The sequence below is a fragment of the Furipterus horrens genome, unplaced genomic scaffold, assembly GCF_987537825.1.
Source record: "Furipterus horrens unplaced genomic scaffold, mFurHor1.1.pri manual_scaffold_4, whole genome shotgun sequence".
NCBI classification, from domain to species: Eukaryota; Metazoa; Chordata; class Mammalia; order Chiroptera; family Furipteridae; genus Furipterus; species Furipterus horrens.
In genome coordinates, this window is record NW_028327174.1 from 48,176,470 (window position 1) to 48,195,303 (window position 18,834).

At 34.5% G+C, this 18,834-nt stretch overlaps 1 protein-coding gene across 4 annotated transcripts in view; it reads right to left on the minus strand.

The window, feature by feature from the left end:
• Nucleotides 1-18,834, minus strand: part of SLC38A4 (solute carrier family 38 member 4) — a 70,093-nt gene that overhangs the window by 38,385 nt on the left and 12,874 nt on the right. The window contains exons 1-2 of one of the 4 annotated variants that reach the window (XM_090273048.1): nucleotides 2,305-2,366; nucleotides 364-463 (exon numbers count right to left, since the gene is read on the minus strand). The exons of 2 other annotated variants lie outside the window; for them this stretch is intronic. The gene's annotated coding sequence lies outside the window, so the exon portion shown is untranslated. Of the gene's footprint in view, nucleotides 1-363; nucleotides 464-2,304; nucleotides 2,367-18,834 lie in introns of those variants that run through there. One more of the 4 variants, XM_090273047.1, reaches the window with a different exon arrangement.

The following is an 18,834-nucleotide window of genomic DNA, read 5'->3' on the forward strand; positions in this document are numbered from 1 at the left end:
TTATACCCAAATTCTAGTTTTTAAACACTATACTGTCTTATTCTTTGAATAAGTACCTAAGAAATTCAAGATAGCAGATTCTCAAAAAAAAAAGCAAATTTCTCAAATTTGTCCTTATGTTGTTCAAAGAAGACATCAAATCTGGAAAACAAAATTGCCCTTGAGTCAAGAGGCAAGAGTTATGACCTTCCCTAGTTACCACAAACATTTATTTTATGTGATAAGTGAAAGTAAAAAAGGGAGCTAACATGGCCAGAGCATTTCCCACCATCCCTATCTGTTTTGTCTTTCATGCCAACCCAGTTCCGACGAATCCACTCGGAAATCTAGTTAAGGCAGCAGATAGCGTCACATGTCATTTACGTTTTAGTTGAGCAAGCAGGAAGTAGCTGGTCATGCAACTTCTAAAAGCCAAACTACCTTGGATCCAAGGAACTGATTTAAATCCACACACAAAATGTATCTGGGATAAATGAACATAGCTTTGACAATGAAATCAATCTAATACTATTTTTAGATGAAATTCTCTTTAACAGTTTCCCAAACAATGCTATTCTAGTCACACACTGATAGTCAAATGGCTTGTTAGTCTCTGACATGATTTCTCACAGAAATTAATTTTCATAAAAGCAGTCATTACAGTCAGTCTGAGGGACAGCTTAGAAAACAAACTGCCAGTAACAGCAGAACTGCATTTGCTTGACTACTTCCTATTGCTGGTTCTAATATAGGCATTTCATTCCTCTCCTCTACTTAGACATAGCTTACAAGCAATATCGAGGGAGAGCTAGAAAAGTTAAAATAAATATCCCCATATGTAGGTCTTTTCCCTTTGCTAAGAATATTACATGCTTGCTCATATAAGAATTAAAGCAACCTTTTGATGAGGTATAAAGAACTATTCATAAATCTGAATATGTTATTTTGCTTACAGACTTTCTACCTCTGCTCTTAGAAGACAAGGATTCTCTAGTCATCTTAGACATTAAGAAACATCTTAAATTCCTGCTTAAATTTTAGTTCCTATTTCCCCAAACAGTAGTCTCCATAAATGTACAGGGCTATGTAGCATAGTGAACTCTCTATGCTACCAATGTTAATGCACGATACTTAATCAGCTATAGTGAGTTGTGGATACAGAAAATTCTAAAATGTCTACATTCTATACAATCAATAGTGAACCACCCCTAGAGGTACCTTTTTCAACCCCTGAAAATAAAATAAATCGCATGGTTAAAGAAAACTCAAGACTCCAGCCCTCAAAACTACATGTCTCAGTACTTAAATGTTACTGCTATACTTCTGAAGAATATAAAGACTTTAAAGAAAATACCAAAATATTACCTAAATGTAAACCTGAATGATTGGTAGAAATTGACCTGTAAAATAAATGACAGTCTTTTCTAGAACACACACCTAAATGTCTTTAATTTGTCAAAAGTAAAACTTCTTACAGCCAACTGTCATAAATATGATCTATATCATTAGTTAAAATATTTTTTCACTGAGTTATAGAATACTCATAGTTTTAGCAGCTGGACATTTAATTAAAACTATCATCATATGCACTGTAAGATGCCCCAAATGTAAGGATACTTAAATCCACTGACAATTCTCCTCCTTTCTAATGAATCAATTTGAGTATAGCTCTATTTTTTAGAGAATTGATTTCAGTCCTTCAAAATCTAAGGCTATGCTTATATTCTATTCAATTTCTCAGTTTCTTCTAGTAAATTTGCTTTAAAAATATGCCATTAAAATGGTCACACAAGAAGACAAGGTGAGGCACAACTGTCTCTTTTCTATATGACAATGATGCAGCCTAAACCTGTAGCCTGTCACATCTGCTGCATGTGATGTTCCTTCTCTGATCACTTTTTTGTTTTCAAGATAAAGAAAATATTCAATGTTATAAATTGAGAATGTACTTCTAAAACTTTATATTTTTTCCTAAGATAAATTATATCAACCCTTTACTCTATTGAACAATTAACGAAGAGATGAAAATAACTAAACCCGTGTTGCCTGCCAGTTTTAAAATGTTTTCCTTTCCTTTTATCCACTAACCTGATTTGATGCTCAAACTTAAAATTATATGCAGAAGAAAACTGCAATCAGAATCTGGGTAAATAATTTCAATGTCTGACATTATATTAAATTGATCTTTGTTTTTTAGTGAGAAAAAAATTACACAGATAATATTTTCAAACTTTTAAACTTATAATAAATAAACATTTGACACCATAAAAAGAAGCAAGGAGCACTATTTTAACACTGCATACGTTCATGTAAAACCAGCTTTACCTTAATCATTCATCCAGTCGTGGGCAGTCTTTTCAGAATTGTTTAGAATGGCAGAACCCTGAAACAGAACTGACTGAGATGAACCTTTGGGCATCTAGACAATGATTTAAAGACCAGTGGGCGTGAAGGAGACAAGCCAATCACCACCACCACCTTGCCCCAACACCTCCCTCTGTCCAACTTGCGTCAGCTCTTAAAAAAAAGAAAAGCTAAATCAGTTTACTGTTTTTCAGTTGGATTAAACATCAGTTACACCAATTTCTATTTGCTTTTAGAATTTTGGCTTTTAGTCAATAAAATACTCACTTACTGAAAGTTCTTTGATCGCTGTCATTCTGTATCAAGATTCTATACTCTGGTTGACTAATAAATGTTCATTTTCCAAAGGTTTATGGACTGGAGTCAAAGTAAAACAACACATTAATAATAGTTATGGAATCAGACTGTTAAGTGAAATATTATAATCAGACGGCATGGAAAATATTAATTATACAGCAGAAGAATTATTTTCTTTTGAATTATAGACTTGTTTAGAGAAAATATTATAGAAAGACAGACACTTCCAAATGGCACCAAGTTCCTCAAGGTGCCGTGAGGTTGAAAGTCATAAGCCCTATCACCACTGCTACCATTCCAAAGCTAGTGTGTTGAGTAAGCAAAACTCTTTTGGGAGGTTTTGAGGACTTTTTAAACAGATATTTTCCCCTTTCAAAAAAATCTACTTGGCTTTCCACATATCAGAGAAAGAATTAAAATGCATATATCTTTATATATTGAAAACTTTTATATATTTTACCCTGGCCAGGTGGCTCAGTTGGTTGGAGCATCGTCTTGTATACCAGTAGGTTGTGGGTTCAATCCCAGCGAGAACACATACCTACGTTGCAGGTTTGATCCCCCAATTGAGGTGTGTGTGGGAGGCAATCAATTGATATTTCACTCACATTGATGTTTTTCTCTTTCTCTCCCTCAAATCAATTTTTAATAAACCATATCCTCAGGTAAAGATTTAAAAAATTTTTAAATCATTTATATATTTTCAATTCTTTAAATTGAAAATTTATATACTGAAAGTCAATATTCTTAACATGAATGAACAATCTGGTAATCTGTCAGAAGAAATGCTAGATTACAAGAGTTTTGTTAATTTCCTATTTCTAGACAAAAACAACTAAACATTGCTCTTAGAGTAACAAATTCTTAAGCTGATTAAAGACATTAAATATTCAACAAAATTTTCAGTTACCCTTTTCTCTTTTTCCTTATCAAATGTGCCCGTTTGGTCTATTAACTTTAATATAATATGTTTTCTTTTATTTGTATTTTAGTTGACTTGTTCTTTGTTTTGAGTTATCCTGTGTTTTTTCCCTTTCCAGATTAAAATTATTATCGTCTAAGGAAAAATAATAACAAATATACTATTTTAATTTCAGGGAAATTTGAATAATATTTCTTTTCAAATAATTTATGTCCGTTGTGATTTTTACAATCTACAATTTCCTTCTGTTTGCAGAGTCACCAGATGAGTATAAGATTAAGCAAGCAAAAACCTGTAATAGTTGTTAGAGAGTTAAATACTTATGTCCTGATAAAATCCCACTTGATAGTGGGTCAGCTGAAAAAGAATGAATGTACTACAAAACATGAATTTTATAATATACTATCTTCACATAAAATAAGGTGGAAATAAATGCATAACTTAAATACCTAAAGTTTTACCTCTTTTTTATTATAAAATTTTGGATTCTTTATAATTCTGATCTTCTTCAAGTATACTAAATAATTACAATAAGTTAGCATGTTGTATTAAAATAAAAAACACACATAAGAGGCTTCTATGAAGGGTCTGATACTTCTTTTGAACCTATTCCGATTGCAAAATTCTTAACATAAAACTTTCCTAACACTGACCCCAAAATCAAATATACACATATGAAAATTAATTTGACAAAAGTTAGCTGAATTAAAATAGCTTAGGAACTTGTTTGTTGTTTGACTATTTTTTCCCCCTAGATATTTGACATGTTTAGATATGCCAAAATTAATGAAGAAATGTATTCTGGTCTTGACAAAACTCACAGTAACTTTCCTTTCATGAGGAAAACACAGATTTAAACATTATAGTTTAGTGTTCTGAATAGTTTCTTAAAATCATACCATAATGTAACTTCATATACAGTTAGTAATAGGTGCATGCTCTTTTGATATTTAAAACATGGCAAATGCAACATATTTAGTTAAACTCTGATTTGGCTCAAGTACCACTATAGAAAGAGGTAATGGACCAGAATATGTATAGACTTTACAAAATGAAAAATATGTGGGTAGTGAATAATGAAGCCTGAGCAATGAGATGACACTTTAACTGATCCGACACATAAGAAATTCATGTAAATGCCACTAAGAACAGTTATATGAGACTTGGTCTACAGAGGGGCACAGAGGGGTTGCAGGAGGGAAGAGATATCCATGGAAAGGGACACCTGGCTTTTCATACTGTAACATGATTAATGTTAGCAGAATTGCACAATATGCCCCAAGAGTCCTTGGGAGCTAAAGCCATCCAAGAAGCCTTCAGGGAACCCATGTGCCTTGAGGAGGGCCCTGAAGTCCATGTGAGATTCCAATAGTTAGAGAGGAAAAGGAGAGGCATCCTGGGTGAAAAATGCAAACATGCCAAAAGCATATTCTGGCAACAAAGAGAACCAGTCCGGCTGCAGTGGAGACGCTCTGGAGCAAAACAGAACAGAGTGAGATAGTCCAGACTGTGAAAGGCATTAAGTCTAGGAAATCCAGATTTTTAGTGATGGGGATCTCTTGATAGCAGGGAAGACATGCAAGTAGGATCATGGGGTAGAGATGGAGGCCGGGACAAGGACAGTGGAGAGGTTTACTGATAATTTGGCTTTGGCAATATTTGCCTGTCTGAGAATGATGGCAGAAGAAAAGGTCAATGGAAAGGATTTGAATTGGGGTTAATGATAGTTTGACTCTTTCTTGTGCTATGGTTTCTATCTGTCACTTTCACTAGATAACAATACATGCTATAAAATTTTTTATGTGATCATTCAATGAGAAACAAAAACTTGCAATAAAATCTTCCTTTAGATTTACATAGAGAGAGAGGGAACATATGGTGATAATTTAAGCCCTTCAGCACCCTTTTCATCAATCTGTGACTATCATATTCAAATAGTACGGGAGATCCTAGAATGTATATTCCAATATATTGCCTATTGAATTTACAAGATTGCTGGCTCAAAATAAATTAAGTGATTCAGATCATACCTATGTCCATGTTTAAAAATCACCAATCACCTTTTTTAAAATTTCTACCTTCAACAGTGTCCTCGAAGAGAAAGTGCCAGCTGGATCAACTCAGAATTGGTCAACAACTAAAAAAAAAATCTCTTAGCCAGACCATCATGGCCTTTTGCAATGACACTGGGAAAGATAACCTCTTGTTCTAATCATGACTGTACCCAAATTTCTAATTTTAGTCATAGGACAAAATAATACTTGGAAATAGAAACTGGTTATAACCAAATTAGAAGAAAACAGGTAGAAATTGTAATAAGAAACGAGATTACCTAATTTTTAATAATTTTATATTGTCTTTGTACCTGTTCTCACTTGCTTTTCTTTTCTTTTCTTTTTTGCTCCTACTTCAAATTCCCTTTGGGTCACCTATGTTTTTTCTTGTTACTCTTTAACTTTTTTGTATATACTATTTTTATTATGCCTTATTCTCCAAGAAGAGTTAGTTACCTTTTATCATTTCCAGCCTTCAGATCTGTAAACTCAAAAATCTAATAAAGTAGATCAAGTCCCAAGATTCTATATCTGTCATCATCCTACAATCTAGTGCTCCAAAATACAAAAACATTTACATTAATCCAACTGTCCTGCCAAGTCATTCCTAAAAACAAAAGCCACTAACACAACAGCTATTAAAAACAAGAGTTTGATTACTTCTTTTTAATGTAGGATTTACCCTCTGGCATTTGGGTTTCAGGATAACAGTGATGAAAAGAATTTGTGACTTTTTTTGATGTCATGCTTTGGCACTCCAAATCCTTTACTTTATCTCTCTTAATATGGATACATGCAAAAAGGAGGAGGAAATGGAGGAGGAGGATTAGGAAGAGGAGGAAAAAAATCAATACAGAAATCTCTTCCTAAATCATTCGAATAGCAGAATCCCATGTTATTCTGAAAGTGAATTGAGTGCTTATGTATTATACTTGTGTTGCTACATCACCTGCAGAGTGATGGAAGCTTAACTATGCTAATAGGCACCTCTCTTCATGGCTATGTAATTATTAACCTCCACTTACAAATTAAAAAATCCAAAACAGGATTATTACATTGTAGTGCATTTTTGATGCATCTACTTAACAAAACAACACCTTAATACACATACAGTATAAATGACTTTATGAATAACCTCATTTGAATGATAACTTCAAAAAGTCTAAATTTGGGCCTCTCCTGAATGTGAGGCCCCAAAAGGCTTCCCTGCTCAGGCCCCTGGAAGAAGCCCTGCTTTTCTGTCCTACAAGCTTCCCTAAGAGAAATGCAATGGCCAGGGTGTGCTGAGGACATTGCCTTTAGCTGATGGCATCCCCTTCTCTTTAGCCCGGCCACACCACCTCTACAGTTATACAATGGTACCTTTGAGAAATGTTTGAATAGTCAATTACTATGTTGCAAAATTAGCAAACAAGTTTGGTGTCAGTTGACAAACTTACTGACTTTGCCACAGACCTAAATAGAGAATTTCTTTTAGCCTCAGCTGACAAAAAACAAACAAAACAGTTGACAGCTCATGTTGTTGATGATATTTTGTTCTCTGACTTTTCCTTTCCAAGCAACTCAAAACCTTCTGGTCAATTTCATTTCTTGATCCCGCTTTGGAAGGATGCAGAGGAAAGAGTATTACAAGTTCATTCCTAGCTTCTGCCTGAGCAGATAGGTCATGGTAAAGAAGGAAAACCAGGTATAAGGCTTACAGCTGAATGTAACTAAAGTAACGTACAGATTCTATCTAAATGTTAAATTACAGATTTTAGAAACTTGATTTAAAGAATGATTCCTACCGAGAAAACAGCACTGCTAAGAGATGCATAATTATAATGATAACTATAACAACACTTCCTGAACAACTAACTCACCTTGTTAACTTAAGTTCTTCCTAGAAAATGCAGTATTAATACAGTGCTAAGTTGAGCTGACTGCCTTTCTAATTCATAACAGCAACTGATGAGTTTTTTTCATTACATTCTTTTGGGGCCACAGCACACTGATTTCCATTGCTTTCTTGCATACCGCTACCCATCCTTTTCTTTTAAAAACAAAGTCCCTTCCAGAACAACGTCTATGCATTTTGATTTTGTTATTTCATCAGTAATTGCACTTTGTAAACCTATCATCTTGTTGAATTTGGACTCCCAATAGTATCTTGAGCTGTGACCCAATAGTCTGAGTGGCTAGACTGGGATGAGACAGGGAACAAGAGAGGGAGAAGAGCACTCAGCAGGCTCTGTAAAGGGGAGGGCTCTCCTAAAAGGTGATAACACAAACCTATGCTGTAAAAGAATCAGTGTCCCTAGTAACAAATTATGTGCTAGGCTGCCCTTTGCAGTACCCTATTCACCATGTTGAAATAATGTGGTCTTCAAAGGAATTTGAGCAGAGCGAGATATATAACACATAGTTTATATATATATAATAGACATTAACATTTCCTAATGGACCTTTTGGTGACTGCAAAGAAGGATTTCCTGAGTCAGGTCTCCTCAGTGAATGCACGGGGTGCTTCTCTCTCCTGCTGGGCTGTGAACAACTCCAGGGCTGGGCTCGCCACAGGACACTTGGCTGCAAGGTTTAGCAGCATCCAGCATGGCAAGATTAACTGAGGTTTTTGTTCTTTATGGGTTGCATGAGTGAGGAATTATAATCCCTGGAGGGCTGGATAGAAAGCACCATTCTTTCTTTAAATATAAGAAAGCTGACTCAGAAAAAGTAAACGGCTTGACCTCATTCAGGAGGACAAGTGCAGAGTGGGGACATTCGGGTAGATGGTATATTTAGTGGGTTTGGGATGGATTCAAGTGTTCCAGACGACCAGTTTAGATCAGTGGTGAACAATCTCTTTTGTCTGTTTACCCTGGTTAATATTAGGCCGTGGCTGGCTCATAGGAGGTACTATATACATGGTGAATAAATGAAAGTCTTTATTAAAGGTCCTAGGCCTCCAAAACAACTCTTTAGAACTTATTTAAGGGTTGAGACAAGAAACATTCTAATAAATATTCTAATGGATGGATCCTGCCTTATATTAAAATGCAGCGGTTCCTGCTCATGCTCAGAGCCAATTGTGAGAAGGTGAAGTACATGCTCATGGTAAATGCAAGGAGCCATTAGATCCTTCACAGAGAGCAGCTTTCCTGGAATACTAAGTAGTAATTACCAATCATGTGTTCAAATAGTATTCAAAGAATAATAAGGACATGGCAAAATTATAATAAGGTTTTAAAAGCAAGAGACAAAATCCAATGGTAATATGATCCCTGTGCCATTTTTTTTAAATTATGCATATGATATATAAAAACATTTGCAAAGGAAAAATGCCTGAAAGAATCAAAATATGAATGTTGTTATTTCCAGATTGTGAAAATGTGTATAATCTATTTTTCATCTATATTTGCCAAATAACCTTTAAGAAGTATGAATTACTTTCACTCTGAGAAAAACAACAAATGTTATTAAAAAACAAAAACAACAGAACCAAAGAGTTCCTCTCTTAGGTTTTGTAACAATTGTTAATCAATCCCAGACACTAACCACTAGCTACATCTCTATTTTTAGTGAGAATGTTTTCAGTGCTTGACCAGAACAATCACTCCCTCAAAACATCTTCAATTCTAAACGAGTACTTATGACTTATTTAGAATCTAGATAAAATTATATATGTCCAGTTCATTCTGGAAGGATAGATTGTTTTTCCCCATCAGCAAGAGGTACTCTAATAGATCTCAAAATATTGTTGAGAGAAATGGAAATTTTAAAATATATTTGGAGCCTTAATTGTTTTCATAATGCTGGGAGATAGTCATATGTTATTATAGCATAATAAGAAGTCATCCTCCTTTATTCATTCAATAAATATTATTGAACACCTATGTGCCAGGCTGTATGGTTAGGGGTTAAGGCAATAAAGACAATTTTTTTAAAAAGAGAGAGAGACAGTCTCTGCTCTCAAGAAGCTCTGGTGTCTCAAGGGAACCCATTGCTTAAGTAGGTCACGTGCTATAATGTGGTGGGTGAAAATGCCTGTGGGGCTGAAGGGTAGGAAGTGTGGCACCCAACTCAGAGTGAGTGGGGCAGAGAAGACTTACTGGAGAAGATGACAGCTGGGCTCAAGCTAAAAGAATAAACCAAGCTGGCCAGGAACCAAGGGGTGGGGAGCAGATGAAATGTTAGAGGGAGGGCGTGAGCGAAGGCCAGGAGGAAAGAAGCAGCTCCTGGCCACCTGGTGTTCCTGGAATGCTGAGGAATACAACTGCCGAAGTCACTGGTGGGAGCACAGTGTCTTTTTTTGTTTGTTTGTTTTGTTCTGTTCAGTACAAATAATTTCATAAAGAAGACCAGCCCGCTGGGGCCACATAGAGCTCAAAATTTCCGTCACGTGAAGAAAATGTGCTTTGTCAGCAACTGTCATAATAAAGGGTCCTGCAAAACCACAGGGTAGCAAGTGGCAATTCTTGCCTGCATTGAGCCTTGGAGAGAGTATTTATGTCAGCTGGAGTCTCTACTTTGTGCTTGGGCCATTGGAATTGTTCTATTATAATCTAGCTATGAACAGAAAACTTCAGGTTCATGGGATATTTTACGTCAAAAAATGTAAAATATATAAAAAATAAGCTAATTACAAGACTTACAAGAATTGAGTTTTTAACTATAAAAATCTTGACTCTTTCTCTAGCCCTCCCCAGATATTTGAAGATTATCTGTAAGTTAGACTCTAAGGTTCAACATATTTAAACTTTTCTTAGTTATGTAAAAATACATCTAAGTAAAAACTGATGCCTAAGTAAATGATGAGTAATTTACTGAGTAACATTAATGTCTTCATTTGCAAGCATTATTGTCTCTAATTCTTTTTTTATAATGTCTAGTGTAGTAGGATAAGTAACAATCAGAAAACTGGTATTTGCTTTATAATGACATATGATTTTTACATGTGCATAAGACAATCATATTGATGCACACAGTTTTACTTGTGCCCTTGTCTAGAGTTTAAAAGGCTGATTGATGGCATGTCCTTTGAAGCTTGCTTCAGATTTTTAACATTATCTTTTTCGAAGGAAGTCTAAGACCTCACTTTCGGTTTGAAAGTGTCTCTATTCATCCCTTCTAAACTACATCTTCCAACACCCAAAGGATCTAAATGGCTGAACACAGTCTTCTTCCTTTGTTACACTAACACTTAGTATTAGATTTCAATTCCACAGATTTGGATTCAAGTTCCAACTCCATCACTCACTAGCTGTGGAACTTTCAATAACTGGGTAAACTCTGGGCCTTCATTTTCTCATTTATAAAGAGTATACAATGCCTGGATTAAAACAGGACCATTGAGAGGAATAAATGAAATTTACTCATTTCATTTACTGAGGATCTATTTTGTGCCAAAAATACACTTGTAAATACTAGATAGTTCAAACTGGCAAAATAATTATTTTCTTCTTCAGGTGGAGCTTCTTGTGCCACTGTTTGAACTATAAAACTTAGAAGTGTAAATAGTTGGTAGCTACACTCAATAGCATTCAAAGAAACAGCAAAGTGGTTGTCCAATAGAGACACATTGGACATACAATTTTGCTGTCATAAAATTCTGATTCTAAATATTTCAACTTAACTAATTCTCCTCCTAAACATTTCTCCGAAGTTAAAAGGTGAATGGACTGAAATGTCTTTAGTCTTTTTTTCTTTCCCTTTCCTGTTTCAGTCAATCAAGCAAGTAATCACTGCGAGTCACCACTGAACGCCTACTATGTCCAGAATGATGGTCACGAGTGTTTCTATGTCTTTAGACTTTTCTTCTTCTTGCAAATATCTGGCTCTGTTTCATCTGATTGATTACAAGCTTTAGAATAACTGGGGAGCTTTACAGTTGAATTTGACACACATTAGTTCTGTTGGTATCGACATATAAATTACATTGCATATTACATGTTGCATATATAAAGAAATAGATCTGCACACCTGTATTGATGTCTATATCTACATCAATCAGGAGTCACAGTGGGTTTTTTTTCCTATTCAGAGAAGCTCAGCTTTTATCCTCTGGTTCACATGTTATGTTCTTGTAAGGGTATTTTTGTCTCCTCACTGTAATTCCAAATTCTTTTTATCAAATATGGGCTGCCCCATGAAATGGAGAGAGTACTGGAGTTCAAATTCAAGGATATAGAGGTGATCCTCACTCTGCTGCCTACTCTGAGAGAGTTTAGACAAGAAAGAGTTAGTCCCTCCCGCCCCTGTGCTACAAGCTTTGCTGCTGTGCTTACATGCTGAGTTAACATATTTGCTTATAGGTCTGCCCTCTAGACTTTGAAGTCCTCAGGAGCTGACACTGTCTTATTCAGGATAGCAAGGGTTCAGCTAGTGTAGATCCTGGAGCTCAAGTGCCTAGACTTAAATCTGATTCCCATCACTTATTTGCTGTCTGACTTTGGGCAAATTGTTTCCCTCTCCGTACCTCGGTTTCCTCATCTGCAAAAAGAAGAAAATAATAGTGCCTACCTCACACTGCTGTTATGAGGATTAACTAAGTTAATATTTATAGAGCATTTAGAAGAGTGTCTGGCACGTAGAAAACATGAAGTAAGTCTTTGTTAGACATATATATTCAAGGAATTCTCTCTAACATCAAAACCTAATTGTGGTAGAGATTCCGTAAGTCCTTGTTGAGAAAGTAAAGTCATGTAAATATTCTGAAACTCAGTTTTCTCTTTAAAATTTGGTCTAGTAAAACTATTATACAAAAATACTGTGAGGCTTAAATGAGATAATGGGTATATAAGCATTATAAATATAAGACGTATTTTTATTACCATTCATTCATAAGGGCAATATGACATTAGAAAAACCAGTCATAGAATTAAATTAGTTTCAATGCCTTTTGCCTTGGAAGTGTATTGTCACTGTTCATTAGACCATTATTTCACTTGTTAACCTATTGATTAGTGCTGTAGAAAAGCTAGAAAAACGACGGATTTTGACCCTGACCCATGGAATCTCGGAAAACAACCACGTAATGAGATGTGGTTTGCAATGTGTCTGTTTAACATTAACCAAACTGTGAAGTTGAACAGCACCATGGTACATATTTACCCCTGAACTTGTCCTCAGAGGCAGTGTTTAAACATGCAAATGTATTGGTAGATTTTAGGGGGATTTGGTTTGGTTTTCTATGGATTATTTTTCTTTTCAGTCAGATTAACAAAACATGAAGACCCAAAGGTTTATGAAGGCACATTATCTAAATGCCAAAGTAAGTGACCTACATTTTGCTTACATTCTAGGATTTAAGACCTCTGGGCATTTTATTACTCATTTTTAAATTGGCAGTCCACATCATTTTGATCTAATCATAGTTGATTCAAATATAAGATCCTTTTAATCATCATGAGTTAGTGCATGCATAAACCAGAAATATGAATGAAAGACTGGCTCTCTTTGAGGTAGCTTGTTGATCAAATAAGACTGTAAAATTAATAGGCATCTTCCATCTTTACATCTCTCAAATACAAGGAAGTCTTGCAAGCACAAATATGTGCTACTTGCTCATTTGAGGTTAACCTGGATAAGACTGCTTAGAATTTGAGTCTGAAAGTTTGTGGTGTTAAATCCTTTATTAGGTCCAGCTCAATTCATTCTTAAAGATTTAGAAATTAGGAACCAAATATGCAAGTGTTTTCAAATAGGAAGCTTTATTGAAACTAAAATAATATTAATTAAAAACCTTTAGTGTTCTTATAAAATAGTCTTACTCTATTTGAGAAATATACCAGTTTATTTACCTATTGGATGGTATGGGTACAAATAAATATAATGCTGATGGAAATTGGTGATGTCCACCTCTGTATTTTATATCCTTTCCATCTCTTTCCCTTTCAAACAGTTGGTCTTCTAGTTGCTGACCTACTGAGTCATTCTCTACATGAGTGTAAATATACTGACATGAGTAAGTTCCCATTTTCCTCCTAAATAGAATAATATTGAAGTATATTTATTTTATAAATATAGATATCTTAAGGCTTAGTTCCTATCCAGAGTAGTAAGATTCATGGTCTCAACAACCCAGTTTAGTTTTTATAAGGCAAATTTAGCTTTAAAAAATCAGTAGCATATTTGGTGGTAGGATAATAATAACTAGTCTGATTAATTATTTCGTTGTTCAGTGTGTAATCATCTAGACTAGTTTTCCTGGGGCAATCATTACATAAATGAGATTTTTATCACTTCTATGCCCAATTATGAAAAGAATCAACAGGAGCAAGAACTACAATACAAAATAGAGAAAACGAGCAGACAAAATAAAGAAAAGAAGTGTCAGCGAGCAACTGTTCCAAGACCTCCTAGGATTTTACTCAGTGTTTTATGGTCATAGTTTGGTCACAGAAAACATTACTTGCATATTTCTTAAAGAGTCAGTAACTTATTTTTATCACACTAATATGAGGATTCAGAAATATGTTTCAATAAAGGTGAAATACATTTTTAGATGTCAGCTCAACAGAGAAATAGCTTTATGATTGCCTCAATAAACTAAATCTCCCCAGCTATAGTGAAAAAATATGAGGCTCTGTTTATTCTTTTTCCCCTAGGATTTCAGCAAACATAAATACTCATGTGCATTTTCACAAATGTTTAGATACACCCATAGGAATATTTAGGTATATAATTATATTTATTTATTTATTTTCAATGTGCAGAAATAGATAAGGTCACATGGCTCTGTGGCACATAAGTTTTCATCTAAAATGTTTAAGAAATAACTTTCTTTCAAAGCTTTGCATTATCTAATCATACTTCGATATTCTATGTTGTGACTGCTGAAATTACTTGAGAATAATTTACACAAGATGTACATGATAGTATGCCTGTATTGAGCAGATCTGGATGGATGGTGGGCAGCAGATAACTTTTCAAGAATTCTGAGTAGTTAGAAGGTACCGGTCTCAGGCACCTAATTTTATATCTTGAGTAGACTGAAAAGTTAAGACCTCTTTTTAGTTTTTACTCTATTACTCTTTTATTCCTCCCTTCTTCCCCTTCACCCTTCCTTCCTTCCATCCCTTTTTCCTTATTTTTGTAAAGAAAAGTACCATGCTAAAGGAGGCATATGTATTATTTACTTTCTTTTCTGTAAGTCAATACATGTAAAGAGCTTGAAACAGGTCCTGGGATATAGTAAGAACTAAACAATATTAATTGTTTTTGTTGATTCTATGTATATTTTTAAATCAGTGAACCACATAAAATAGCCTAGCTACTTAACATTTTTATGAGAACCTACTCTTAAACAGTATATTATTTTTATTCAGAAGGATAATTATCATATATTAACTGAACCCCAATTCAAAAATTTCATTCCATATTCTTGGCTGAAAACCCGATGGCAAATTTAACTCTTCGGTCTATTGGGCAAACTCATCTCAAGAATTGTCCCCAAACTTCTATTATTTGCAATAGTCACAGATCCCCAGGAGATATAGCTTCCTTCAGTGGGCCCCTTAAAATATTCACCCACATGAACATTACCATTTGTTGCCTTGTGTTAACTTGTATTGAAGTTAATGTTTCATGCATAGGGAACCCTAAAAATATACATACATATTTATAGCAGAATAATGACACAGTCTTGATGCCTCCAACACTGCCTCAGTTAATGCAATGTCTGTTTACTCTGGGCTGGTATTCAATAAAATACACAAACTTGCTACAGCAACCACTGCAACATGAAGCATATATGCATTGCTAAGATACAGAGAACTTATTTTTTTAAAGAAACATACAGAAATATGTTAGTTGTAAAAATACAATGAGATATTCTGCAAAATGGAAATGTGTATGGTAATAAGGTTTTTATATGAAGCCATAAGAATATTTCTAAGTACTTATTATTATTTACAATAGGAATCTTAAAGGTGTAATGTATTTGTATGCATAATAGTGAGTGGCAAAGAATACACTACCACAGCAATGTAAGAATTTGGGTTGATGGCCATTGTTTTATTAAAAACATGATATGTAAATATAATGCCTTATTTTTATTTTGCTTAATATTTTCTGAATACAATTGTTAATAGTGAACTTTGAGGAAATAAACAAAACCACTCTGAGACACCTGTTTCTAAAGAACAAGTATGAAACATTTCTTCTATTCTTGTGAGAAAATGATTCATGCTTTATTGTTAAGTAGGCAGATGACTGGGTCTCCTTTTGGTCTCAATATTTGGTATATTTGGTGGCTTAAATCCCCTGGAATTGAAAGCCTATCACACTTGATTATTTCCTTACTTATTTATTTTTCTCAGGTAATTTTGATGGAGAATAAACAGTAAAAAATGTACTTATGTAGTTTTTAAATTGTTTTTCTAAATTTTTTGCAAAACTTAAAATATTTACAAGTTTAGAAACTGAAATATATACACATATAATATTAGTTTTATTGACAAAAGTTACAAAGGAGCACAAACTGGCTTTCTATTTCAATTCTGATCAAAGTTTTTAAACAGTGACTGTGCAGGAAATAACAGCTCAGAAAGATTGGAGGACACAGAACAAATAACCTCTCACCAGTTGAGAGGATCAAATTCCTGAAAAGTCCATGACAAGTGAATTTCAGGTTGAGTAACTTAACAGCTTGTGGGAAGGACAGAGTTGGGGTCAAGAGTGTGGGAATCTGTAAAATATTTCTATATTCAGAGAAGTAAAAATATCACCCATGATATTGCTGTATATTTTTAATTGGTAATAAGAAATACAATTAAATTTCAATTTTTCACCTTTTGTTTACTAAAATGTTCCCAGAGTCTTACATTTAGCTGTTGCCTAGCTAATTGAACTTAAAAATTAATTTCTATTAAATAACTTACATAAACATAATACTAATGAAATAATAGAAAAGTATTAATAAAGCTAAAGGTCCTTTAAAAAGTATTTCCTAGTATATATGTCTAGTGTAAGTATAAGTCATTAAATTCTCCAATCTTTTCAATAGTTGGACAGAGAACTCACACTGAAGTTAAAAGCTGGTAGGCTTTGGGAAAAGTTTGCTATTGACTTCAGCCTTGGAAAACAGAGCCTGCATGTTCATCTGGCATAGTAGCAGGGAATACTTGAAAGTGTGACCTTCATAATCCATCTTAGCATTTTTTCTTATGGGATAAATGAATGGTTTGGGTCATTCCTCTTCTAAGAGTCTTTTGTCAACTCTTGGTAGATGTGCTACAGTGTCACGATGATGAGTTTTGCCACACTGCAGCCTTAAAGGCAGCTTAGATAGATCACAAAAGCTGTGAAGCAACTTTGCATGACTCATTTTCAATCATTCCAAACCATTTACCCAGATATTACATATTTAACATATAATAATAATAAAATATAAAATAATTAAAATAAAAATACTTAATATAAAATATTTATATGTTGAATTTTTTACTTTATTTTTTATTGTTTGTTCTATTACAGGTGTCCCAAATTTTTTCCTTTTGCCCTCCTCCACCCAGCCCACAGTCTAGGCCACAGTCAATGCCCTCTCTATTGCCCATGTCCATGAGTCATTCATACATGTTCTTTGACTAGTCCCTTCCCCTTCCTTCCACCACTGCCCCAATCCCGTTCCCCTCCTACAGCTGTCAATCTGTTCCATGTTTCCATGTCTCTGGTTCTATTTTTCTTATTAGTTTATTTTGTTTATTATATTCCAGTTATAAGTGAGGTCATATGGTATTTGTCTTTCACCGACTGGCTTATTTCACTTAGCATAATAGTCTCCAGTTCCATCCATGCTGTTGCAAAAGGTAGGAATTCCTTCTTTCTTTCTGCTGTGTAGTATGTCAATGTGTAAATGTACCACAGTTTTTAATCCACTCATCTACTGATGGTCACTTGGGCTGTTTCTAACACTTAGCTATTGCAAATAGCACTGCTATGAACATAGGGGTGCATAAATTCTTCTGAGTTAGTGTTTCAGGATTCTCAGGATATATTTCCAGCAGTGGAATTGCTGGGTCATAAGGTAGTTCCATTTTTAATTTTTTGATGAAATTCTATACTGTTTTCCACCATGCCTGCACCAGTCTATAGTCCCACCAACAGTACACTAGGGTTCCCTTTTCTCCACATCCTCGCCAGCACTTGTTTGTTGATTTGTTAATGATGGCCATTCTTACTGGTGTGAGGTGGTATCTCATTGTGGTTTCAATTTGCATCTCTCTGATGGCTAGTGATGTTGAGCAATTTTTCATGTGTCTATGGGCCATCTGTAGGTCCTCCTTGGAGAAGTGTCTATTCAAGTCCTTTGGCCATTTATAAATTGGGCTGTTTGTCTTCCTGGTGTTGAGGCATATGAGTTCTTTATATATTTTGGAGATTAAACCCTTGTCTGATGTGTCATTTGCAGATATGTTCTCCCATACAGTCAGTTCCCTTTCCCTTTTAATGATGATCTCTTTAACCATGCAGAAAATTTTAATTTGGTGTAGTTACATTTTTTTTCCTTTATTTATTTTGCCCTAGGAGATATATCTGCAAAAATATTGCTATGTGGGATGTCTGAAATTTTACTGTCTATGTTTTCTGCTAGGACTATTATGGGATCACAACCTATATTCAAGTCCTTTATCCATTTTTGAGTTTATTCTGGTATCTGGTGTAAGTTGGTGGCCTAGTTTCATTTTTTTGCATGTACCGGTCCAGTTTGCCAAACACCATTTATTGAAGAGACTCTTTTTACTCCATTGTGTGCTTGTGCCCCCTTTGTTGAATATTAATTGACCATAATGATATGAGTTTATTTCTAGGCTCTCTATTTTGTTCCATTGATCTATGTGTCTGTTCTTATGCCAGTACCAGACTGTTTTGATTACTGTGGCCTTGTAGTATAGTTTAATATCAGGTATTGTGATCCCTCCATTTTTCTTCTCCTTTCTCAGGATTGTTGAGGCTATTCAAGGTCTTTTTTGATTCCATATAAGTTTTTGGAATGTTTGTTCTAGATCTGTGAAGTATACCATTGGTATTTTAATAAGAATTGCATTGAATTTATAGATTGCTTTGGGTAGTATGCACATTTTAATGATGTTCATTCTTCCAATCTATGAACACAGTATATGCTTCCATTTATTTGTATCTTCCTCAATTTCTTTCTTCAGTGTTCTAGTTTTCTCAGTACACGTCTTTTACATCCTTAAATTTTTCTTAGGTACTTTATTTTTTTTAGGCAAACTAGAC